At 42.1% G+C, this 26,545-nt stretch overlaps 2 protein-coding genes across 15 annotated transcripts in view; both read right to left on the bottom strand.

Moving 5' to 3' along the window:
• The window catches only part of EPB41L1 (erythrocyte membrane protein band 4.1 like 1), a 175,705-nt gene that overhangs the window by 120,066 nt on the left and 29,094 nt on the right, over window positions 1–26,545 (bottom strand). The window lies entirely within an intron of this gene.
• Window positions 14,377–26,545, bottom strand: part of LOC308588109 (uncharacterized protein) — a 336,103-nt gene continuing 323,934 nt past the window's right edge. For 5 of the 6 annotated variants that reach the window (XR_014008589.1, XR_014008590.1, XR_014008591.1 and 2 more), the window contains one exon: window positions 14,378–14,578. The gene's annotated coding sequence lies outside the window, so the exon portion shown is untranslated. Of the gene's footprint in view, window positions 14,579–26,545 lie in introns of all 6 variants that reach the window. The other variant, XR_014008592.1, reaches the window with a different exon arrangement.

Genomic DNA, 26,545 nt, shown 5'->3' with positions numbered 1-26,545 from the left:
GGAGGGCCACAGGCTCCCTATCCCTGGACTAGTAAGTAACATCTCATGCAGCAACACTGGAATAGACTACTGCAGGATGAAGTCATTAAATTAATAAATGTGTCCTGCCTGTCTCTGCATCTACTGCCTGTCTAAACTCCACAATACCATATTCTGGCTTTGGGCATCAACACGATCCTCCTTACCTTATGATTTATTACACAGATAAGCAAGGGCCTCAAATACTTTTCTGTTTTCTTAGCTGAAATGACAGCCTGCATTCTGATGCTGCTGAGGAACAAGGCTTTTATTCCCAAGGGAGTGAATGTCTTACTCACTACTGGTAAGGGAATGAGTCAAGTCTTCCTGAAGCACACAATCTATGCAAAATACAAGGCACATAAAATAGAGATGGTATGCCCGTATTACACTGGACTTCCAGAGGAGCTAAGAATAGAATCTAGTTTGCTGCCTCCCTCCAATATCTATTTTAGAAACACTATTCCTAAAATAATACAAAAATTATCACCACCACTCTTTGTTCTCTCAGTTTTCAAGACCTTCATTCCTCATACTTCTGAACTTCAACACATACAAAAAGCAAGTACTGGTGCTGGAGGAGACTCTTGAGAGTCCCATGGACTGCAAGAAGATCAAACCTATCCATTCTGAAGGAAATCAGCCCTGAGTGCTCACTGGAAGGACAGATCCTGAAGCTGAGGCTCCAAGACTGTGGCCACCTCATGAGAAGAGAAGACTCCCTGGAAAAGACCCTGATGTTGGGAAAGATTGAGGGCACAAGGAGAAGGGAACGACAGAGGACGAGATGGTTGGACAGTGTTCTCGAAGCTACTAACATGAGTTTGACCAAACTGTGGGAGGCAGTGGAAGACAGGAGTGGCTGGCGTGCTCTGGTCCATGGGGTCACAAAGAGTCGGACACGACTAAATGACTATACAACAACAACATTAGGCACACCAGGATGCACACCCTGTGAATAGGGATGATTTCACCAGCGGAAGAGTTCATGAAATTGTCTAAAGGGTTTCTGATCCATGGCTCTCACATCACCTAACATCACACCACCCGGCCTCTCCAACAACAGTCAGGGCACGTATCAGGGAACAGAGTAAGTGTTTGCCGCTGACCCTGGGAACACTCAAATGTTTGCTTAAGATTCAGCTTGCAGCCTTAAGAGTGTCACAACACAACTGAGAAAGCTTCAGTGCCCAGCTCTTTCTCAGTAAGTACCCCGGGGCCATGCCAACGGTATTGATCATATCCTGGCATGAATCCCCAGGTTCACAGAACTGCCAAGACCTGTCAACAATTCTACTTTTAGTAGCAGGAAGTAGTTCAGGAACTGTATAATTTCTAGAAGAACTGTGAACTTCAGAGCTCTCCTGCACGTCTTGGAAGTATCTGGCCATAAATCACCATCAGCAAAGTTAACTTTGTGCATTTCATTTTCTGGAATACTTCAGTGCTCTCACCCAAAGGGTATCTTAACACTTTACAAGCACAAAGCTTGTAAAAAGGACTTCCATTTTAGAAGTGGGGAGACGGAGGGAAAACAGAGAGAATAGATAACACATTGTGAAAAATAGCTACGTTTCTCAGAATGGTTTTAACAGTCAATGCCTCTTCCTATGGAACTCTTGAGAAAAATAGCTGTGAGGGGAATCACAGTAACCTAACAACTCTCAACACCTACAGTAACAACCTACAGTTCCTTGGATTGCTTGGTGGAAGTCCTGACTGTTTAAAGTGGGATGATACAGCATTAAATGTATATTGCAGATGGGGCCTTATTCAGTCAGATGGATTCTCTGTTCAGGAAATTCCATGTTCACACTGTCAGCATTTGCACATCCTGACCAACTTCCCAATGCAATTCTGGCAGCTTTGTGTGATGCTTGTGAATGACAAGCATTTGAGAAAGACCCTGTATTCCTCAAGTTAGAAATGAAAAATAGCTCTCAACCTTTAACTTGCCAATATCAGGCAGCCACAATTATCACACCCCAAGGGCCAGAAAAGGAAAACCACACCTAGCTTAGTAGTGAATCAGCTGAATTAAGGTCATTTGCAAACCAGACAGACACAATACTCTGGGTATCCAAACAGCAGTTGAGAGGCTACTGCCTCTGACAACAAGCAATCTCTACCTTCACTGGTTGCTTAGCAACCATCCTTCCCCCAGGATATTTACCTCAACCCTTGTACCTTCCCCAGCTTTCATTCCCCTGATATACAGTAAGCTGCATCTTAGCTCACTGGAACACCGCCCAGTCCTTCTCCCTAGGATGCCTTAAAAACAGATCCAGTCGGTTTCTAGTTCCATTCAGTCCAGATGAGCAAAATATATTTTATATATAAATAACAGTAATTAAAACATGTGGCAGAACAGTCGCAGAGACACCTAGATAATGTGTCTTTCCTCACTGCTAAATATGGCTTCCACTGCCTATTTAGGGGGCAGACAACTTTCCTGATTCTGGTGGGTGAGCTTCATTTGGAAATTTACCATCTCTGATTATTCTCTTAGCTCTCTGCGGTCTTTGACTCTGTAGGGCCAATGAATAATGGGCACCAGGTTGGGTTAGGCTGCATAGAAGGTGGAGTATTATTGCAGCATGCTTAACATCAGGGGAAGTAATGAGGCTTCTTTCTGACAGCAACTGCACTCTTCTTTTTAAAAATGGTGCAGTCCCAGAAGCTTGCCATCAATAATGCCTCCTCTGATGTGTGGTTTGAAGGGTTAATATTCAGTATTTTGTCACCATTATTATTTAACATTGTTTTCATTTTAAAATTCAAATGTTTAGTGTTTGTAGTATCTTCTTCTTGTTGTTGTTTAGTCATTTAGTCGTGTCCGACTCTTTGTGACCCCATGCACCAGAACACGCAGGGCACTCCTGTCTTCTTGTAGTATCTTAGTTATGCTTTTATTTATTATTTTGATCTCCTTGGGTGGTGTAAATGTTTTAGATAAAAATATTAAGCTCTTTGGAGCAATCATTTGGAGCAAGGTGACATCCTGATGACAGCCAGCTCTAGGTTTGTTCAGCTAAACAGCTGGGAACCATAATTGTGTCATCATGAAACAATGACTAAGGGATGTGATGAGGAGACTGATGCTTAACAAACTGAAACTGAAGGTGATATCAGTGATGAGATTAGGGATAATCTGCAGAGTACTGTCAACCTGTGATGTAAAATAAGACTTCTGATAAATTCTCCCAGAGAAGTAGGTTGCAGCAGAATACCACTACCTACTTCCTGTCTAGTGTAAGACATATAACAACAAACATTTAACCAACAATACTGAGTCAACAGTACTGGCTGCCAGCTTCCAGGCTAAATTTAAAGCAGTAGTTTTTGACATTTAACGCCACTCATATCCCCAGGTTGAAGATACTCCAGAAAGCCTCTGTCTCTCTTTCTCTCTCTCTCCCCCCCCTCCCCACGAGCCCCCAAGCACCAATAACTTCTAAGCCCCTGCTCCAGTTCCCTCCCTACAGTAAGCCCCAAGGTCATCTAATGATCTCTCAGAAGATGTGCATGTTCCTTCTCTGCTGGTAGAAGAATGCAAAGCCTGCTTGTTCCACAAGGCTTTTAGTTAATAGCTGGGGCTGTGTGATTATTAGACCTATTAATTATGACGGATATCGTTAGCAGTTATTGTACTGCTGTTTTCCTCTTTTATTGTTTTAAAACATGCATTTTTAACCTGAAAGTTATTTTTATTTACTTGCATCCAACCTGGACAGCTTGGAAAAGCGCCAATGAAAATGTTTTTTATGAGTTTTAAATAATAAATGCACACCCAAGGATGCAAAATGACAGTGCACTGATTGTTTTCCTTCCTCTCCCCCCAGAACTCCCATAACTGCCTTTTCAGATGATAAATGCAGCTGAGTGAGTAAAAATCACTACTGCTCTATAATGGATACAACCATACCCATTCTGTAATAAATATAACTAGATTAACAGAATATGGAAACATGCTGTTTCTGGGTTTTTAAAACGGAAAGAATCATGGTCATTTTATTTAACACATCCTGCTGCAGAAGCCAGGGCATGCTATTGCACGGTAAAACAAACAGAACGCACAGCAGACAAGCTAACAGTATGTAATGGTGGCAATTTTTGGTGTGAGACTGCTACAAATGCTCAGCTGTCTCTTATTTTTATTTGAACTGTTGGAGGGTATGTCTTCATTCACCTGCACATTGTACAACAATTGTTTTCAAGTCTATCCACCATGCAGCTTCTACCGACCCTACGCCGCAGCTCGACAAGCTCAGCGTGGGGACAGAGAACAAGAGCAGAGAATATGCTTTGCTTGCTGAAGGTCTAGGGTCAGTCTCCGGTACCTGTGGTTAAATATAAAGGAGCACCACGCAGCAGGTGATGGGAAAGACCTCTGTTATTCAGTACTACTAAGATGGGCAGGCAAGGAATCTAGTCTGGCATTAGGCAGCTTCCTATGTTCCTGTGACAAATAGGGTCATCCTCTCGGGCTCTCCCCCAAAAGTCCCAGTCACGTTTCAACTACAAAGGCCCCCAATGGTACAAAAAAATAAAATCCATTTTCACATTCAGTGACAATTTTCCTGGTGTGCCTTTTCAATAGAGAACACCAAGAGCTTTTCCACGAAAAACACAAAAGCTCTCCAAAGTCATCATCAAGTCTCCAAATATCTTCAGGCTGTTTTCTCTTTCCACAAGCCAGTGCGGCACTCTTGCCAGGGAAAGAGAGGGAGGGAAATGCAAATATGTGGTAATGGGATAGGAGGTTGGGGTTCATCAATAAATTAAGAACCTAAGAAGAGCCCTGCCAGAACAGACCAAAGGCCTCCCTAAGTCTAGCATCCTGTTTTCTTCCATGGCGGATCCAATGCTGATAGGAAGCCCCCAAACCAGCCAAGAGCTCATCAGCTGTCTCCTGCTGTTGTTTCCCCAGCAGGTGATAGTCAAAGGCAGGGATCGGCAAACTAAGGTCCACGGGCCGGATCAGGCCTAATTGCCTTCAGGATCCGACCCGCAAACTGTCTGTGGATCAGCGTGGGGATTCTGTTCGTTCGGGCTGCACCACCCCCCTGAGCCATTCCATTCCCCCCCCACACACACACACACCGCGACAGCGCCTCCTCCCTCCCTCCTCCTGGCTTCTCCCCGCCCTGCCTAGAGGAGGAAGGGGGCTGGGCTGAGATGGTTTAAGTAGCTCCTCTCTGGAGCCAGCCCTTTTGTGCCGCTCATCTTCCCTCCGCCGCCGCCGCCACCCTGGTGCTCATGTGGGCCAGACAGCAGAGCAGATGAGCTTGCTCTGACCACCCACAAGAAACAGCAGTGGCAGCCCCAGGGAAGGTAAGTGCAGCGGCTGGGGCTGGGGCTGGGGAGGACTACTTGCCCCCCTTGCCTTCTCTTCCAGCCCCCCCCCCCCGGTACCGCTTCTCTGGCCCGCCACAAGGTCTGAGGGACAGTGGACTGGTCCACAGCTAAAAAAATTTGCCAACCCCTGGTCAAAGGTATAGTCCTTCTGCTATCTTGGAGGTAGCATCTAGGCATCATCCCTAGTAGCCATCAAGAGCCTTAACCTCCATGGATTTGCCTTGATCCCCTTTTAAAGCCATCTAAAATTGGTGGCCATTTGGCGGTAGAGAATTCCACAGCTTCACTGTGTTCTTTCTGAAGAACTTCATTTTGTCTGTCTCTCACCATTCAGCTTCACTGGATGATCCTGGAATCCTACTATTTCGAGGAGCTGGGGGAGGCAAGTTCTCTACCCAATTTTTCAGTATCATGAATAGTTTTATGCATCTCCTTCCTTACTCACTTTTTCCTTAAACTAAAAAGCCCCAGATATAATAAAGTTTCCTCACAGGGAAATTGCTCCAGCACCCGTTTCATTTGGGTTCTTTTCTTCCGCACCTTTCCCGGCTTTCCAGTATCCGAAAGGAAGCAGTGTAGGTGTTCAAAACACAATTTAGGTTTCTGCTTCATTTCAGTTCACTTCAGAAATAAGATTAATTCACTGGAAGGGGAGAGTTTTTAAAAAGTGGTACACTAATCACAGCAAACAAAAAACTGGAAAATAAAATCTGCTGTGTTTGATTCAAGAGACAAAAACAAGAGAGAGCTGACATATCATTTGAACAAAAAACTAGTAAAAAATGAGAGTACAACACAATTTTACCACTACACTAGTCTATAAAAATAAATTATCTGACCTTTAACTGGCAAGATCATCACCGCCATGTTAATAAGTGCCCTGTAGAAAAACATGCAGCTACAGGAATTGTGAATAAATTGCTGTGTTTTAAGTAGCCTGGCTACTTATTGCTTAAAAAGTGGAAATACATCTCCAAAAGAAGATAAACAAGGACTCAGAATGGCAGAAAAAATGCATATGCTAATTTATATGTATATATATATATATACTGGGAAGGGGAAACATTTTAAAGTCTGAGAGCCCAATTCCCTTCTGGACAACCTTTCGGGGGAGCCAGAGTCAAAACTGGGTGTAGGAAGGAATGGAAATACTACCTTACACATATCCATTTTTGCAGGAAAATATCCTGTACAGTATTTGCACTGATATAATCATTTTCATGTGCACTTTCCCCTAATACAAGCTTTTCCATGTGCAGTTTTTGCTCACAGAACGACATCACAAAATTCAACCAAGTGCAAATTTCAAAGGAAAGCTGTGTTTCTCTGTTCAGTCATTGGTTCAGGAAGCGTGAATGAGATCATTTTGCACCAAAATATTCTGATTACAAATTGCACACAAGCATGTATGTCTTCTTAACTTACGTCCAGATCTCGGTTCACACGGACCAAAGTTTGTATGCTGCACATTTCAATATAAGAAACAAGACGGATGTCAATATGCAAATACTTATTTTTCTGTGAGCATTTCTAATGCCAACTTTCTAAATGTATCCCTTGGAGCAGTTGCAACCATTAAAATCACAGTATCACCATAAAGCCTTAATAGCAAACAAAATACAGTAGAGCCAGGCCAAAATGAATAAAAACACACACTTCAGTAAAAACATCTCCTGTCCAGAACAAAAGCCTACTGAAATACAAAAATCTCTACTAGTTAGTAGAAGGTGGATAAAGACAGGTTTCATCCAAGTTTCATGGAGAAGCTATTCCAAAATCTGAGTGCTGCAGCCATTGAGAAATGCGTAACTCTCGCCAGTCAACTGTGTTCCCACCACAGGTGGGTCACAGAGAAGGCTCTCTTCACTAGTTCTTAGGCAGTGGACAGGCTATGCAAGAGAATCTATTCGATCAAGCCAGAGACCTATTAAATCCAGAACTCTGTTCTTGCATTGGCCAATCAGACGTCTGTGGGAAGCCCAACAGCAGAACCTGAGCATAACAGCACTCAGATTATCCTATAGGTATCCTGAACCCAAGGCAGTGAGTGAATGAAATCCAAGTGAATGAAATAGTCCCTTCTTACCATCTGAGCACACATCATTGCCCCCGCATGTAAATTGGAACCGCTGGATCAGGGCCTTATTTTTTTTTACTAGGTGCCATTTTGAAGGATATATTTCAGTTATAAAATAACATAATACAGCTCGCCAGCTGCATATTCCTTTAAGAAAAGCACTAAAATGATACCAACAATGAACTGATATCTGTCCTCTTCATCTTTTTTTTAAAAAAAAAACTACAGCCTTTGTTTCAGCCTCTCTGCAGCCTTCCATTCTTGAGGAACCGCCGACTTCTACCGCTCCATGTTTTGTAAGAGCTGGACCAAACAGGGCTTTTCAAAATTGCAAATAAAATGTTGGCAGATTGATTTCCTTTAACAAACAATGAAATCCGTACCCCTCGAGGCTGTTCACACAAAGCTTAACTTTGTTTTATTAGACTGAGTTTCTGCAAAGAGCCAGAGATTGTAACATGAATGGTGTATTACTGGAATGTAAGACAGACTAGCTGACTAGATAACTGAGCTAGACCACCTTTCCATCACTCTCCTCAACAATAGCAGGCACCTTATTTTATACAGAAAAAAGGAGAGTGGTCATTATTTTTCTTAAAGAGATTTAAGAAATGATTGCATATTATGTGCAAAAAGAGCTTTTGAGCTCTCTGCCTTGCTTGGTGTGGGGGAGAGGAAAGACCCTTTCAGCACACCAGCTCCAGAAGACCTGAGATGCTCAGGTAGGGGCAGTTCCAAGGGTTCAAGTATATACATTTTTGCATATACATGAACTCTTGAAACCAAACCCTCCCCCCATGAGATACAATCGTACTGCATTGGTTTTATAACAATTCTCCTCTAAGGAATCTTGAGAGTTGTAGCTTGTCAGAATAGTTGCAGAATAGTCTCAGCCAGAAATCCCTGGTCTGTTACCTAGCAGTATGCAAGCCACAATTTTATAAATTATTATTATTATTATTATTATTATTATTATTATTATTATTATTATTGGAATTTATATACCACCCCATACCCAGATATCTCAGAGTGGTTCACAGAACAAAATCAAAATATAAAACCACAAAAGATATAATCAAAATAAAAACAACAGCCCAATAACACCCCCCAATAATAACCCCACATTTAAAAGGGCATAGGATGTCAATCAGATCAACCAAAAGCCTGGTTAAAAAGGAACCTTCCTGCCGGAACAGTACCTATTTATCTACTTGCACTTTGACGTGCTTTTGAACTGCTAGGTTGGCAGGAGCAGGGACCGAGCAACGGGAGCTCACCCTGTTGCAGGCTAAATTCCTGAACAGCTCCTTTACAAAGGTCCAACAAGTGTTTTATAAACCACAACCATGAATTTAGGTTTCTGAGAAGATCCAATAATTCCCTCCAACAATTTAGGATATGCCAAAGCACTCAAAAGCAGATGGCCCATTAATAGATACCAACAGGTGCTGCAGCTGAAGATATTGCCATTCAGCACTCACCGGTAAATTATATTTAAACCACAGGATAGAAAATTATAGATAGTATAAGTCCTTTCCTTTTTATATATATACTTAGACCCCAAAGCAACCCCTCCTAGGAGGGGTGCTAAATAATTTCTAAAATTACCCATAGAAATATTTATAGAAAAGGAAACTTGCCCATCATTTACATGCACTAAAATCTATGACTTGTGATGTAAACAAATATTTTTTAAAAATAAAATCCTCCCAGTACTGGTAGTTGTATTCTCTTGAGAAGTGGAGAATTATCCCGAATAAACTTCTGAAATATACCACAGATCTTTTGAAGAGACACTTGAGGAATACATAAAGAATTATCTTGAAATGCATAGAATATCCATGGCAAAATATCCCTCTTCAGTATATTAACATTACGCTAAACACTAAATTTAAGTGATGCCCATCTTTCCAAATCAGTGGAGATAACCTGGAGTTCCCTTTTAAAGGAATGCATTTTATAAAAGGAAAAGAAGACCCAGATATATGAAAACCAGAAATATCTCATCAATCTCCTTTCCATCATCCCCGTTGAATGAATCGCCACAATAAATGCACTCTGAAGAATAGTTTCATATGATTCTAGGGAAGATGATGAGGGTGTTAATATTTCTAGAGAATATGAGGCAGGCTGGGTAAAAAGAAACGGAAAATGGTAATATACATAGCCTTGTCGGGAAATAATTTATAGTGCAGTTTACATGCGAAGAACGGTGACTATGTCTGCAGAGTTTACTGCTAATATCTGGAGTCACCTGAAATCATTCAACTTCATGCTGGAAGATGCCACACACAGCATCCATTCCACCATTTGGAAGTTGGTTTGGACACTAACATCAGTTTGTTTGCTGTGGTGGGACTCCTATTTCTCTGCAATAGCTTCCCAGTGCTCCGTGTGGAAAGGGGTGGAAGGCCAATAATTTCTGCAAAGAACCATAGTGTGCCAAAAGCACAGAAGTAAATAAATCAGTGCAAAACTTGGCTACAGAAATACATATCCAAGCAATTTAGCATTTTAAAATGTGCATTTGAATATATACCCTGAAGATCGCATCCAATGCATATATCTGGGACCGAAATTAGAAATGCAGATAGACACACACACACACACCTTTCAATGGCTATACTCAGCTTATGAGTCATCGCCAATTCCGCCCCCACTTCACACACCCTCTACCTACTTCTGTGCCACATCAGGGCTTTGTAATAGCTGTTGCAACAGCATTGCACCACAGTGACAGCCTAAAACATTTGGCATCCAGCACTGGCTTGACTGAATGCCAAAGTAACGCTGCACTGCAATAGCAAAGTGGCTCTTGCACCCAAACCCAATATATTCATTTGTCAATGCAGGTTATTTGCAGGCATGGACCATCCTACTTTGGCAACCCTGCTTCTGATGCAATAAAAAGTAGCCCATATTTTAATGCACTGTCCAGTAAAATTGTCGCCTACCAGCTGACTAGTACCAAGGTGTGAAAAGCCACTAAAAAACATCATCCCCCAGGCTCTTTACAGGCTCCACGCATAGCTCGCCAGGTCTCATTCTTGCTGTGCCCTTGACTTGCCTGATTCTTCTGATCTCTGTCCTTATCTATCTGATTTTGTGATTGCCCATTTTGGTGCAAGGCAGGGCCATTGGCAATGACCCTTCTAGTCCCTATGCGATCCTAAGGCTAAAGCAGATGTGAAGAACGGAGTATGGCTGGTGGACCAGATCGCTATCTCCCCAACAGACCCTTTGCCTCCAGAGTTTTAAATCATCACCTTTTGGCTGAGCTAGGTCTTTGCCTTTTCCACACCTGACATCATATATGACAACATCAGGGATAGGGCAGGTGGCCACAGCCCAACTGACCTTGCACTGTTAATGAAATCTCATGCAGGCAAAGACAGAGGAATGAAAAAGATTCGAGACAGGGAGGTGAACAAATCTGTACAGTGCTTGATGCCATTACACAACTTAACACCAGTGGGTGGAGGAGGGGGAAGAGAGCTTAAATGTTTCTCTTCAAAGCCCCAAAATTCACGGTACACAGAATGCTGGCAAAGCAGGTCAGGCAGCCGCCTCTCATAAATGAATGATTGTTGATGGGTATGAAAGGACACTACCATTTACAAAGCAAACTTTCAGAAAGCATCAGAAAGGCTGTCAGTCTTGTTAAAAGGTACAAGGTATTTGTGTTAAAACAAGAGGCTGTGGGAGTGAAAATAACCACCCAATCAGAAGCCAAGGTCAACCTGAACACCAGGCCTCTCAGAGCATATTTTGGGGCTGGAATGCCTGACTCGGAACTTGAAAAGGCTGCAACTACAGGATAGAAGATCCCTATGAGAGCCAGTGTGGTGTAGTGGTTAAGAGCGGTAGTCTCGTAATCTGGGGAACCGGGTTCACGTCTCCGCTCCTCCACATGCAGCTGCTGGGTGACCTTGGGCCAGTCACACTTCTTTGAAGTCTCTCAGCCCCACTCACCTCACAGAGTGTTTGTTGTGGGGGAGGAAGGGAAAGGAGATTGTTAGCCGCTTTGAGACTCCTTAAAGGGAGCGAAAGGCGGGATATCAAATCCAAACTCTTCTTCTCTTCTTCTATTTAGTCATGAAACCTTCTGGATGACATTTAACAACTTCTTGCATGCGATTGCTACAAGAATGAGCAAGATAAAAATTGCAAAGCATTTTGCATAATAAGATGTACCTGCCTGGATGTACGATCAGGTGAGGATGCCTTCTTAATAATGCTGCATTTGCTGAATATGTGCTATGCAGCAACAAATGAGGGAGCATTCTCAATATCCACTTCCACTCCAACTGTGGAGTGCCTTACTCTCACAATTTTACTGGCAGCCCTGATGGGTTTTTCAGCACCAGTTAAAAACACATTTACTTACCCAGGCCATTGGCTAAATTATTTGTGAAGCTAGGCAGCTGGCCCTCATTAACATCTGAACTGTTCCAATTGATGCCCATTGTATGTTTTATTGGTTTAATGAGATTTTTTGTGTATTGTGTGTTTATATTTACACTGTAGCCTGCTCCAAGATTATTATTTTTTAAGGAAGAGTAGGGTACAATTTTTTTTCAAAAAAAATAAGAGAAACCTAATGAGGGTAAATAAAACGCCCCCCAAAAAAGGTATTTCACAATAGCGCAGATTGAGAAAGAAGAGAGGTCAGCCTCAATTCAACTATTGCAGGCTTAGCTTTCAGTGAAAGTTTCAGGCTCAGGTTGTAATGTTTAGCTGATAAGCTGAAGCGTGGGCTGAAGATCCAGTTAAAAGTTTACCTTTGGCTCAATTTTGAAACCAGTTACAGATTGATACGTTTGTAACTCTCTTGGCCCCAAAATGAATGCGAAGAAGACTCGTATTGTCCCTGGGATATGCAGGTTTTTCACAAAGGTGAGCAGGTAATTTGCCTTTCACACAAAGTGAAACAGAAACTGGTGGTTTTGTTCCTGCTTGGTGGGGGTTGTTGCTGTTGTTTTTTTTGTACCTTTATTACGTATCTTGTGATTTACAGTATATGGAAACTGTTCAGTTTGGTTACGTATGGTTTAATGTTTCATTTATTGTTTATGACTTCTTTTGCTATGTTTTAGTTATGTATTCTTTTCATGTTGTAAGCCGCCTTGAACATAGTTTGAACCATGGAAAGGTACTAGAAAAATAAAATTAAGTATGTATGTATTGTCACCAAAGCAACGAGGAAATGCCAGCATCAAATGAATAACCTACCATGTACAGAAGGTGATACTTTAAAAAGCAGAAGACCATGCATTTGTCTGGATGTTATCATTTGTTAAACTCACAAGCCATTCTTGGACATTGCCATTGCTCTAAGCATGAAGAGGCCATCTCAGAACTGATAGCTCATTTTAGGTTTCCAGAAATGTTTGCACAGTGTTTGGATGATGCTTCAGCTGGATAATAAAGAACGACTCTGTGAGCAAATAGGCAGCAGGTCAGGCCAGTAAGGGCTTGAACCCTTAGCCAGGACCCAACCTGGCTGACCGCTGGGGCCACGGCAGACATTATTATACTGGCAGCTGTATTTTCAATCCCTTTCCTAATGATCCCTAACATAGAATTTGCTTTTTGCTCACCTGCCAGACACTAGGTCAATATTTTTATGATGTAAGCTCCTTGCCTCAATTCTGCTCACATGCCTAGCCTTTCTCCCACTGCTACTCTGATCTCTTATCCTAAAGACAAATGAAAATCACATTGGGAAAGGCAGCTAGGGTAGCAACCAGCAGAGGGCCCCAATCAAGACTGCAGGGTCTTGAACATTTTTATTTCCTGCCAGGGAATCATGATTCTGCAACAGGAAAGGGCACTGTGACTCACTTGCCAGCAGATGGGCAACCTACTAGGATTCTCAATCTCTAGGTGATGCTTCAGCATGAAGTTGAACATCTGCAGTGAATACACACAGACAGACACACACACACACACACACACACACACACACACACACCGCTTTCCAAGCATTCACTTTGAACTCTGGAAGGCTACAAATGATTTTGGGGCAAGCGAAAGGCTAGTCACCTATGTCTACATCAGGCATCCCCAAACTCAGCCCTCCAGATGTTTTGTGACTACAACTCCCACCATCCCTAGCTAACAGGGGTGATGGGAATTGTAGTCCCAAAACATCTGGAGGGCCGAATTTGGGGGTGCCTGGTCTACATGGTACACACAACTTTAAAAAACAATCTCCACTCATAAGCGGCTAAGGAAAAGCACCAAAGGCCTCAAAAATGCTTTTTGGGTTGTGCATGATAGCCTCACTTTCTAAAATCCCAAATAAAAAGCCAGTGCTGCAGTTTGCTCTCCCGTTAACTGCTTGCTTGAGCAACTTTTGTGACTCCTGGCTGTTGAGCACTGGTGTGAAAGTAATGGAAATATATGCTACGGCTAAACAGGGTGACAAAAGGATGCATTAGTCCTCTTTAGAGGTCCATGGCTGAAAGATGCTTTGGACGTGCAAGTCATGGACACATCATTACAAAACTCGCATTGTCTGCTGGTGACAATAACTGGGATCATTCCATTACTTAACGCCACATGCTGGCAAAAACAGAGCAGAGGGGGGTTAATTCATTTTTAAGAGAGAGAGAGGGAGGGAGAGAGAGAGAGAGAGAGAAGGGGGGAGATAAACTGCAAAGCCAGTAGTGATTCCTAATAGACCCAAAGCCTTGGTTACCTTGGCAACTCACACAACGGTCCCTTATTAGCAGCAGCAAAATGATCTTGTGCAGAATAAGCGGCACTGAATCCATAATAGGATTACAGCAGTCCCTTCCTTTCTCTACTCCTTCTTCTCCTTTTCATCCAAATTCCATGATTAATATATAATCCTTTGCAGAGGGGTGGGGCTTTTTCGCATCCCAAATTGAAGGTGGGAGGGAAATTACAGTGGTACCTCAGGTTAAGTACTTAATTCATTCCGGAGGTCCGTTCTTAACCTGAAACTGTTCTTAACCTGAAGCACCACTTTAGCTAATGGGGCCTCCTGCTGCTGCCGCACCGCCGGAGCATGATTTCTGTTCTCATCCTGAAGCAAAGTTCTTAACCTGAAGCACTATTTCTGGGTTAGCGGAGTCTGTAACCTGAAGCGTATGTAACCTGAAGCGTATGTAACCCGAGGTACCACTGTATGTTGGGTTTTCCTGAACTAGTCTTGAAGCTTATTAATGCCATGGTAGTCCTGCCCACATGAGAGCCTGCCAAACAAACTAATTAATTAATATTTTTAGACCAAGAGATTGTTTGCAAATGAAAGTTCCTGGAGGATCTGATGCAAATCCTTGGCAATTTTAATAGACCACTTAAGTTTTGAGTTGACCCTCTCTATTCACTTCTACTTGTCTGGGATACCAACAACAACAACCTGTTTGTGTGAGATCACAGGACCAGTGAGTATGCGCTCAGCTACAAGAACTATCAGGGTTATTTAAACAGTCTTATTTCACTATCTTATTCTAACAGCCCTACACAGGGGTTTTTCTGACTAGGGAAGCCACTTATTCATGATCAAAAAGAGAGAGAGAAAGAGCATTCCTAAAAAAAGAAAAAGGACAAGGGCACAAATTTGCATAAAAATTGCACATTCTAATTGATATGTATCTATGCAAATTTAGAAAGGAGATGGATAATTTCAACAGAAATACATTTCTCCACAGCAGGGAAGGTTAGTCAGGTGACCTACCTGCCTGCTAAGTCAGCTGTTCAGGTGTGAACAGCTGGTGGACAACTTCAAGGCCTCTCCTGCCCTCCTATCTGGTGGTTCTTTATCTTTAAACTGGGCTTGGACCCAACAGCTCTTCAAACAAAGGACTCCTTAATGTAAAGGTAGGGTTGCAATACGTCCACTTCCTGGACATATCTGGAAAACCGCATTGGTCAGCAGCATCCAGGTGGGAATTGGCCAAATGTCCGGGGAAATCTGTACATATGACAGCCTACATTGGCAGGGCCAATTTTGCCTTAAAATAACTCTGACTGCCCTTCAAACAGAAGACAGTCCTCTAGAAGAGGGCACATGGCCACTCTATTTCTGGCACAGGTCTCTTAAAAACACATCAACAAGTAATTATAGTCTGCTTACTGCCATTTCATGCAAACAGCATCTTCACAAACTGGCACCCCAGACAATCGTGACTGCTTATGTAACACAACAAAAGGCAATGAAGTCACTTTACAAACCCAATTAAACAGCATTTTAACAAGAGGTGAGGAAATACAGAATGCACAAAAGCAACCTTTCTCTTTTTTTTAAGTTCTAAGAAGTTTTATAAAGGTGTGGGGCAAGCCACTTATGGAAGGGCCTGAACACAAAGGAGGCAAGATTAAGGCAAGATGGTGGGATTCCACATGTAGTTTTATACAGGCTTTGTGCATTCCATAGGCAGCAGTCATGGCTTCTTGCCTAAGTTCCCCATTTCCTGATCTAGTTCTAAATATTCTGAAAGGAAAGAGTAGGGGAATAGAGTAGAAAATCTTGGTTCAGTATGAACATGAACTACCAAAATTCACATGGACTACCAAATCAGCTCTGCGCTGCTTTCCCAGTGGTGGGTAATATTACTCATCTCTTAAATAACCAAAGTGAACTGGGTGGACACCATACAAGAACATCCTCAAGGAAAGTTGGGTATTGTTATGTACTGAGCTGAATCCTAGAACAGTAGGATTCAGAATGCAGCAGTCTGATTGGTCCACAGGAGCCACCCAATCCAGCTCCAGGTGGAAGTGAATCAGCGACCTGATTGACCTGCAGGAGCAGTCACTCAGGCTCCTGGATGAAGCGAATCAGCAACCTGATTGGCCTGCAGGAGCAGCCAATCGGGCTTCTGGAGGAGGTGACTCTGCAACCTGATTGGCCTACAGGAGCAGCCCAGAATTAGCCAATCACGTGGGGCCCGTTGTGTAAATAATGTATATATAGCTAGACATTTTGGGGAAAGATTCATTCATTGCTACTAGGAGCTATTTTAGGTATGCAGGAGCAACAACTGTTTGGGTGAATTGGCCCTCCGGTCTGCAGACCAAAATGCAAACTTGCTGCTGACTGGGAACGGTTATGGACCACAGGTATGAAATTTACGGCATGTAACGCCCTAAGAGAAAATTTAATGAAAATGATTTATAGGTGGTACATGACACCAGTTAAGCTTGAAAAAATTTACCATTTGCCCGATAATAAATGTTGGAAATGTAATGAGACTGAAGGTACATTCTTTCACCTTTGGTGGATGTGCCCAAGGATTAAGACATTCTGGGAGATGATTTATAATAAAATGAAAAAGGTATTTAAATATACCTTCCTTAAGAGACCAGAGGCCTTTCTCCTGGGCATGGTCGGCCAATTGGTGCTACAGAAGGATAGAACTTTTTTTATGTATGCAACAACAGCAGCAAGAATACTCATCGCGAAGTATTGGAAGACACAAGATTTACCCACCAGGGAAGAATGGCAGATGAAGTTGATGGACTACATGGAATTGGCAGAAATGACTGGCAGAATCCGAGACCAGGGAGAAGAGTCGGTGGAAGAAGACTGGAAAAAGTTTAAAGACTATTTACAGAAATATTGTAAAATTAAGGAATGCTAGAAGAATGTTGGAATTAAGTGATATGGCTTTAGTAGAAAGGTTATAAGGAATTAAGTACAAATAGATTAATAGAGTATTAAAAGAAAAATAAGGTTGAAATGTGTTAAGATAATTATAGGATAGGAAACGGGAAGATGGAAAGGAATTGCTGAAATAATTAATAGAAGTGGAATACAAAAAGGGAGGTGTGAGGAGGTCGTGGAAATATGTGAAAGAAAGATAAGACATTGAAATTTATTTATTTTTTTCTTTTTTCTTTTCTTTTCTTTGTTGATGTGTTTTTTAAATTGTTTTTGTTTTGTCTTATTAGTTTAATGTTTTAGTGTAAGGTAGTGTCTTTGTATTGTAATGTATTGTTTTTTCTTTTTTGTAGTGTTTAAATTGTTGTAAAAGCAATAAATATCAAAATTTGAAAAAACAAAAACAAAATGCAAACTTGCTGTGGATATTTAAAAAGGATGAGGGGCGTGGCCCCACTGGCTCAGGCTTGAAACATATTCTGCTACAAATTGTTATTTTTCTACAGCTGTGTTCCTCGATTATGAAGCAAAATGGCATTTCCCCTCCTTCATAGGGGTGCGGAGTTCAATTAAAATTCACTGAAGATTGTGAGGTGTAGCAGTTCTTTAGCACTGGGACCCGATAAAAATGGACAGCCAAACAGTGCTACTTTTCCTAATATCTAAATTTCATGTGTCCCTTTCTCTGTATAGAACTTCAGTTTGAGGCACAGATAACAAAAAGGATGCCACAGCAATGTTTCTCAGTTAATGGGGAAGGATGAGGAGAAATCTCTGCTCTCTGATACACACAATTTCTTTTCTTTTCTTTTTTTTATGTAAAAAACTGCTAAAGGTGTGCTAAACAGAGAAGAGGAAAAAGACAAAAAAGAGAAACAGATTGCATGCACATATTACATTTAAAACACATTCTTTTTCCTAGCACCTCAGAAAATCCTGGGAACTGTAAGAGCCCTGGTTGCTTCTGACCGTAACTCAAGAAATCCATTATGTGTGAAGAGACTTACCAACTCTTATCTCCAACACGTACAACAGTGAAAAGAAGCACCAGCGCTTCAGCTGTGGAGAGATAAGGTAGCCTGTCTGTGCACATTCCTTCATGCCATGTGCAGAATTTTGCTTGATGCATAAATGAAAAAAGTCCAACATGCATGCTTTCTACAGGTTTTAGTGATGTGCCTTTCTGATGGTGTATGCATAGTAATGCTGATACTATGTGGAAGTGCACCATAAGACCAGGAAGAAATGGTACTGCAGCCAAGAGTGAGTAACTACTCATGTATGTTCTGCTTATATCAGCAGTGTAATGGCAGAAGAGTGAACTCATGCAAAGATTACCCCTTCCCTTCTACGAACAAGAGGGGGGATTTTGAAAAGCCACAACTGCAAAATTTTGTGCTTTCAACAGTCACACAAGTAGGCCACGTGGGGATCATTACTTGCAGGAGTTGGCCAGCTGCAGAAACATCTGCACCTTCTATGAAGTCTGTAGTCATTACACACAGAGGAAGACAGATAATGAACATCTATAATGCTAAGGAGTTGCATTTTTGCTATTAGCTAAAAAAATAACCTCAGTGCGCCAGCCTCCATGGGCATCAGGCTGGTATATCTAGAGGGCAAGGAGGAGATTAAAGTGCCTCAGGGAGAATGAAATTCAGGTTAGAAGGACAAACATGCAGCCTGTCTCCAGGCAGTCATGTACTCAAATACGGCTGCAATTTATTAGCACCTTATCCTCCTGCGTGCCCTTGCATCTCAGACCATCATCACACAGTTTGCTGCTGCTTATTTGAGAGGACAAAAACAGCAGGTTCTATTCTAAGGGAAACTGGAAGTACATGGCCAGAGCAGTAGCCTAAGGCAGAGTAAAAGCAGCAGGAAAGGATAGAAAATGAGGAATGAGATGCATAGACAGAACTGAACGAAGCAGGCATGGGGACACACACATAGCATAGGTCCAAGGTAGTTAGCAGGCAAAAAGAACAGAAGTGTGCCTGCAAAGCTAAAGCCCTGCTCTTCATTTTAGATTCCAATTTCTGCAACATTCCTATTCATTCCCCACTGCTACTGAATGGGTTATTCTCCTCTCTGCACAATCACATGTACCTGCACTCTCACTTATTTTTCCAATATGAAGGAAGCAGAAGAAACAGCTGCAGTGTTAACTCGTGCATCTAAACCAAGGAGGACTCCATTGCTCAAGTGATTGCCTTGGATGTATTCTGGCTCCTTTGAGCAATGTGGGCCAGAAGTGTTGATTGGCCACCAGAATTGTTCAGCCAAAAGTGCAAAAAGGACACACAAAACAGCCAGAGAAGAGATGTTGTGCAGAAGCAGCTCTAGCTTCCCTATAGAAAGCTCTCTTATCAGCATTGAAAATCACACATCTTCCCCTCATTCCTCAAGTTGCTCCAGATATTGGTAAAAAAAAAGTCACCAAGAGTGAATTGGTATGACCCCCCCCCCAGGCATTTGGAGTACACAGATTCTGTGGTTCTATGCAAAATTCAGCAGAGAAGCACAAGATAAGATAAAGATAGGGCGTGCTCACCATGGCAACACAATTAATTTTGGGTTTGGGTTACATCCCTGCTAATTTTTTAGCCTCAGTTCTTAGGGTATTTTATTGCCTTAAATCCTGGCATTACCAGCCTTTGAAGGCCAATGAACACATCTGCATTTTTGAGTGAGTGCTATGGGCACCACACCATTTGGTCACTGCTCTTTCTACTCCCCCAGTTCAACCCACCCTCCAACGCAGAGGAGGAAAGAAAGTATGTGAACACAGTTTTTGTTTTTTTAAGCGCTGGATCCAGCAAAATTAATCTGAGTCTAGAAAAGCACATCAAACTAAAAGAGGAAGTGGGAAAGACTATTATTCTTCCAACTCCCTATTCCAGCTCTTTATGTTATCCAAGGGAGAAAAGGGTAATCACCACCATCACCATAACCAAGGAAGCATTGAGCGACTTTGAAATGTCTTGGGCACCATGAAACCTTCAAGGTCATCATTGCACCCACAGGTGCCAACATTGCCTGGACACAGTTTTAAAGCCTGGATCTTTGCCTAGAAAATTGCCACAAAAGGCAGTCTGAATAAGCCCAAAGTTGGGATCCTAACAAAAAGAACTACAGAGAAATGTCTTTAGAGACTATCAGCTAGGAACTTCAAGCAGAACAGGGTTCCAGATTTTAGCATCCTGCAGGCACAAAGCAAGAGCTTAAATTCTGAAGAGGGCGCACCAAAAACCATTTAAATATGACTTGACTCATATTCATCACTAACATGTCACATAATTGTAAAATAGGTGTGTGTTATGTCCACACGTGTGTGCTAAGCAAAGTAGGGTCTGAAAAGAAATGAATAAAAAGGACTATGGAAACCACTATGCTTTTGTATTTAGCTGTTCAAACAGTTTAAGTGGTTAGAGTGGCTGCTGCTAGAGTTTTAAAGTGAAGTCTTGATATGTAGTCCCTCTGTATTTGAGAATGTCCTTGCATGCCCACAGTCTAAATGAAAAGCAGTATGAAGCGGAACTAAGGAAAATTTTCAGCTGATTAAGACAGTCTTAAATGGAGGGTTAGAATTTCTCGTAATAATGAGGGTTGGTGTCTACCAGCACTTCTGCCTTATCAAGGACCCAGCAAAACAGGAAATTAAGAAGAAAAGAATTACACATTCATGAGGGACAGGGTCATCAGCATGACTGTCTATACTTCTTCTTAAATATAATAAATGTCATCACACAGCCCCCAGTGGAGGATCTGTAGTGCCACATCAGAACCTTGATTTGTATGGAGTCGAAGCACAGTCCTCACTGGAGGAATTGTAGTTCCTCATCACAAACCCTTTGTAGCTTGTCAAAAAAACAACAAAATGTGAACATCTTCCACTGACTTCTATGAAATCAAGGAAAGAGGTTGCAAACCATCAAACAATGAAACCAGGGAGAAGGAAGCAATACTTGCCCCACCACCCCAGATACTGATGATGGTGAGGGTGTGAGATGTGACACATAGATAGCAGTCAAATACAACATTCCCAGAGTGGACATGTAAGGGGATGTTTGCTCCAGCCAGTCGGAACTTCCTGTTTCCTCCTGAGCTGGGACAAACTTCCTCTGCATGTGACTAGAGGTGGGCGTGACCTTACCTGCCCAGGTAACAAAAGGGCGAGACAGGCAGCACACACACTCGCTTCTCCATCTTGCTTTCGACGTGTGAGCAGCAGTGACTGCCAGTCTGCAGTCACTGTCACTAACTCCCTTATGGGTAGTTCCACATGTATATACTTTGTAACCTAATCTGCCTTCAGGGATCCATCTGTGAACTGCATGTGTGAGTAAACTTCTTTTATACATTTTACACAAGTTTGTGTTGTGTCTATTCTTTTCAAGGGGGAGATAAGGGGATTACCAGAAATCCTATATTGAGAAGCTTTAACAAGCTTGCAACAAACTAACCGCTGTGTGTTTAAAAGGGGAATGTACTCTGCTAAGTAAAGGGACTTGCTAACGCAAGTTAGAAAGGATATTATTAAACAATATATCCTCTCCTGCCTCCCTGAACATTCCCACAGAGGGAAGATGCACACTTTGTCTACACTGCAAAGGTTTTGCCATTTGCTTCATATACAGTGGTACCTAGGGTTACAAACACTTCGGGTTACAGACTCTGCTAACCCGGAATTAGTACCTTAGGTTAAGAACTTTACCTCAGGATGAGAACAGAAATCGCATGCAACAGCAGGAGGCCCCATTAGCTAAAGTGGTACCTCAGGTTAAGAATGGTTTCAGGTTAAGAACGGACCTCTGGAATGAATTAAGTTCACAACCAGAGTACCACTGTAACTCAATGAGGGACCACAGACTTTCCAAGGGAGAAAATAAGTTGTCTGGAATTAAAGACAGGATAGCAGGGAGTTCTAGCTATTGAGCCTAGAGTCTAGGGTAGGTGAAGGATTTTGCCTCCACCTCAATTATTTTGTCATGCACAGGCAGAGAGTGGTGCTGGTAGTTAACAGGAACTCTCTGCCCTTTCCTACTCCTACATCAAATTTGACAGGATGAGTTGGAGGTCTGTCATCAGAGCACTAATTTATTTTAAAGGTGCTGTGGGGAGAGGGAAGGGCACCCATAGAGCCATGAGTGGGGGAAGTAAAATGTTTTCCCCTGCATTGCTCTCCTGCTCTAGCAGCCCCACCCGCCCACCAATTTTTGTCCATTTGGAAAACATGCATCTATATTTTTTTCATTGAAGAGGCAGATAGCAGGTGGGAGATTAGATCAGGAAAACAGTTAAATCTGCTTTCCCCACAACACCATGGTTCCAATCCAGTTCACACACTCTCTTCTGAAAGAAATTAAGACAGACAGAATATCTGGTTAAGGCTCTCCAATGTCTCATCTAGTTTGGCTCTGAGAACATGACTGACAGTACCCTTTACATAAACCTCTTTATCAGTGATTTTACACACTTCAGAAGAAAAGGGAAATATAACTCCGAGGAACAGCATATAGCAGTTCTTCATCAATAAAAATATATACGTATCAACTGCAGCTATAAGGGGACTTTTAAAAAACGCCAAATTAATACTCGGAATCCATTGGACCAAGAAGTTGAAAGCCTTTTCCCCTCAAATGACAACTGTGTGCTACACCTCCTTTGAAAGAAATATCCTCAAAGTGAGTAACAGAGAAGTTCAGAAATGAATATTTAATATACACATACCTGCCTGACAGGTGTGTATTACTCCTAACCACCAGTTTATCTAATTTTGTCCTGGAGGGAACCACATCGTAAGGAGCGGGCTCTCATCAGGAAACCACTGTGGAGAATACAAACACCACAAAAAGTAGCATCTAGAATGTGCTAGAACTGAAGACTTTGGCGGGGGACAAGAATCAGCAGTGATGGAGGGATTTAAAGAACTAAGATCGTTCTTACTTTTTCTAATTAACCGTAACCATGTTTTTCAAGTGAATTCCTCTTGCCTGCCCACTAGCAATAGACAAGTTCACAGTTACATTCCCTTCGTAATTCAATATAAAAAATATAGCTTTGTGCCCCAAAGTCAGGATGTTTTACATACAAAAGTTTAGAGTATGCAGCCAGAACTTTCATTATGCTACACCTCTCCACCCTCAAATTATTAAGCAAACCTTTAACTCATTAAACAAGGAACACACTGCCATTCATCTTTCCCTCTAGGCAATAATGCCAACTTCTCAGCAACTTCTCGCCATCCCAAACAGTTAGTATTTTTGACACTGCCCTTCAGCAGCCAGTTCCGGAGAAGTCGGCTCCTTTGTAGAAGTATCTGAGGAATAGATGTGATGCTGGAAGCCTACAAATTCAATTATTATTTTTTTCAAATGCCATGCCAGCAGGCAAAGATTACTTATAGGCAGGATGCATTTCCAGTAAGGGCTGCAAGATGTCTTTCTGACTCAGTTGGTTGCATACAGCAATCAATGCAGCAATGGTGTGTATTACAAACTTAGTAGGCTTTAAGAGAGTCCACATTTATTTCACTTTTGAAAATCTGAACATTTTCAGAAAAGCTCAAAGTCCCAGGATGCAGACAGTGCATCTATAAATATGAGAATCATATTAAACCAAGCAAAGCACAAAACGGCACCTGAATGCTGTGCAGGTTCTTGTGTCATTTGCCTACACAAACAAAATGGCAGTTGAATCATTATGGGAATGGAGCTGGGAGGAAAACACACCTGCATTTGGGCTCCATTTCCCCCTTTATTTTTTATTGGGCTGTCACTATCTCTGAACCTGACCTACATCTCAAGGTTGTTATGAGGATAGTATGGGAGGAAGTCCATGTGCACGGATTTGAGGAAGGGAAGTATGGCATTAATGAAACTAATAAACAAAATACAGTCCCAAGTTTGGGTATCTGGGCACTTCTACCGGATCATCTGGGTTTCTGGGATTAACCAGCTAAGAGTGACATGAAGTTTGTCTGGCTTAAGAGGGGCAACAGGTGGAAGAAGTTCTGTAGAACCTGCAAAGCTTACAAGTTGCTTTGAAAAATGCAAAGCACATGTGGCATTTTAAGAATTTCGGGCCATTCCACCAATTTTTCAAATATAGTGGGACTAGTGACTAAGTCCACCACAGAATGATGAACCCACAAAACTGATTTTACAGTAGAAGAGGCAGAGGATGCAGAAGAACAGGGGGGAAATGGTACAGTTGGAGCTGCCAGGGATGTTAAACCTGCAATCCAAGAATGTAGTCCTGGCATGGAAGAATTAGAAAGCGGAATTTAATTTGTATGTGGAGATTGAAAAAGCAGATAAAGAGGAAGCAGTGAAAATTAAACTGGAGAAGGATAAGTAGAATATTGTGTACAGACATCCCACACATTCAGTGTAGCCTGACTGTGATAATGGTCTGTTTGACGTTCACTGCAACCCAGAAATAATGGAAGAGAGGAGATAAATACTTTTTCCATCCAAAATCAAGGAACAGGAGACAGTATTGATTGAGAACTGCATCAGCTTAAAGACACTATCAGTCAGTTGCAATTTTAGAGATATTGAAGATTCACTGATAAGGGACCAGACACTGTGGGATTCAGGACATATGATGATCTAGAGTGGTTGTGGGGGGGGGGATTTATTTGACTTGGCAACATGCAGAACAAATGAAATAGCCCAAGACAGTCAAGAAGTCAAACACCGAAAGTGAAGGCAGTGGACTCTCTGCAAACAGTTCAAGAAAAGGGAGAGAAAGAAATCAGAAACAAACAACAGAGGACTCCTTAAGGTGATACAAATATTATCTGGTGAAAATATGAGGAAAACAAAAGTAGAAGTACCAGCTGATTGCAGAGGAGGGAGTACTACTACAATTCAAACAACATTTAACTATTTTGTATCCACAATGTTTATGAAAAATGAGGAGTGTGGGGAGATGAAGTGAAGACTACATACATACGACAGTGGTACCTCGGTTTAAATACAGTCTGGTTTAAGAACGATTTGGTTTACAAACTCCACAAAACCGGAAATAGTGTCTTGGTTTGAGAACTTTACCTCAGTCTAAGAACAGAATCTGAACAGTGGAAGGGCACCGGTGGCGGGAGGCCTGATTAGGGAAAGCGCGCCTCAGTTTTAAGAACGGTTTTGGTTTAAAAACAGACTTCTGGAAAGGATTAAGTTCGTAAACCAAGGTACCACTGTATAAATATTTGGCAGATAAAATGGTAAACACAGTACAGATATTTTTTAAGGACCAAAACCAAATTTAGCCATGCTGTTGTGGATCAAAAGCCATGTCATTCCAATCTGACTGTGCTGACATTAGCAACATCTTCCCCGAATGCCTTGTGAACCTGGAATATCCCATTAGAAGAAACTAACCAGCTATTAGCCATGTTAAAGCCAGTGGCAAGATACAAATGCAAAACAGATAGGCATTGTGACCCCAGAATCATACTCCATGGATACAGCTATGGACCCAAGAGGTGGTGGTGTTGAAGTGGAAATGGAGTTGCACTCAACTCTGACCCAAAAATGACCGGAGTTCCCTAGATACAACATATCAGGAGCCCATTTTGCCACCACCTCTGCAGCCTGAGATTACATAATGCCACCCAAGTTTGAGGACTCCATCACAGGAGCCACCGTCTCCTCTGCACCTTTTGGACTCAGAGTCCCTTTAAAAAGACAAGGCTCCTTTATTTTAACCAGAAGCGGCTTGTAACAGTAGTGACCGGGTTAACCAACCACTGAGCTGAAATCCTATTTAGGTCTAAGTTTGGGGTTGTTGGTTGCTGAGGCAACATTTTAACCTGCTTGTACGAGTCTCCAGCCAAAGTCCATGTGGAACTATCCAAGGTACTAACTGAAACAAACTTTCCTTTGTCTTCCTAAAACCTTTGTGTTTCCCTACCAGAACCAGAAGTTCACCCTGCTTTGGGTCTACCATGACAGAACCTGAATTCCATGGCTTCATAAACCATATGGCTTCGTAAACCATTTGTTTAGCAGGGCAGACAAACCAGTTGGCGACATTTATTAGCCCAAAGCAAAGGTATAGATTAAAATGCCATGTGCAGAAATACAGATAATAGCTCCTCAACAATCTGAGATGTTGGCTTCTTATTCAATACTTGGGAGGGGAGGAGACAGGCATATGGTCTTGTGGCTGTCCTGAACCAGTGTTTGGTACAGTAACACAGTGCTTCCCAACCCTTTCCCCCCATCCTGGTTTCCTTCCTGTGCCCTGCCCCCCGATGCAAAAAGATATTGTCATCTTGAGGAGCCCTTGCTGTCAAGATAAATATAGTAGTAGTAGTAGTAGTAGTAGTAGTAGTAGTAGTAGTAATAATAATAATAATTTATTATTATTTATACCCCGCCCATCTGGCTGAGTTTCCCCAGCCACTCTGGGTGGCTCCCAATCAAGTGTTAAAAACAATACAGTATTAA

Source organism: Podarcis bocagei (assembly GCF_964188305.1).
Source record: "Podarcis bocagei genome assembly, chromosome: 5".
Taxonomy (NCBI): Eukaryota; Metazoa; Chordata; class Lepidosauria; order Squamata; family Lacertidae; genus Podarcis; species Podarcis bocagei.
Note: the sequence above shows the minus strand (reverse complement) of the source record. Positions and strands in the feature narration are given on the sequence as shown.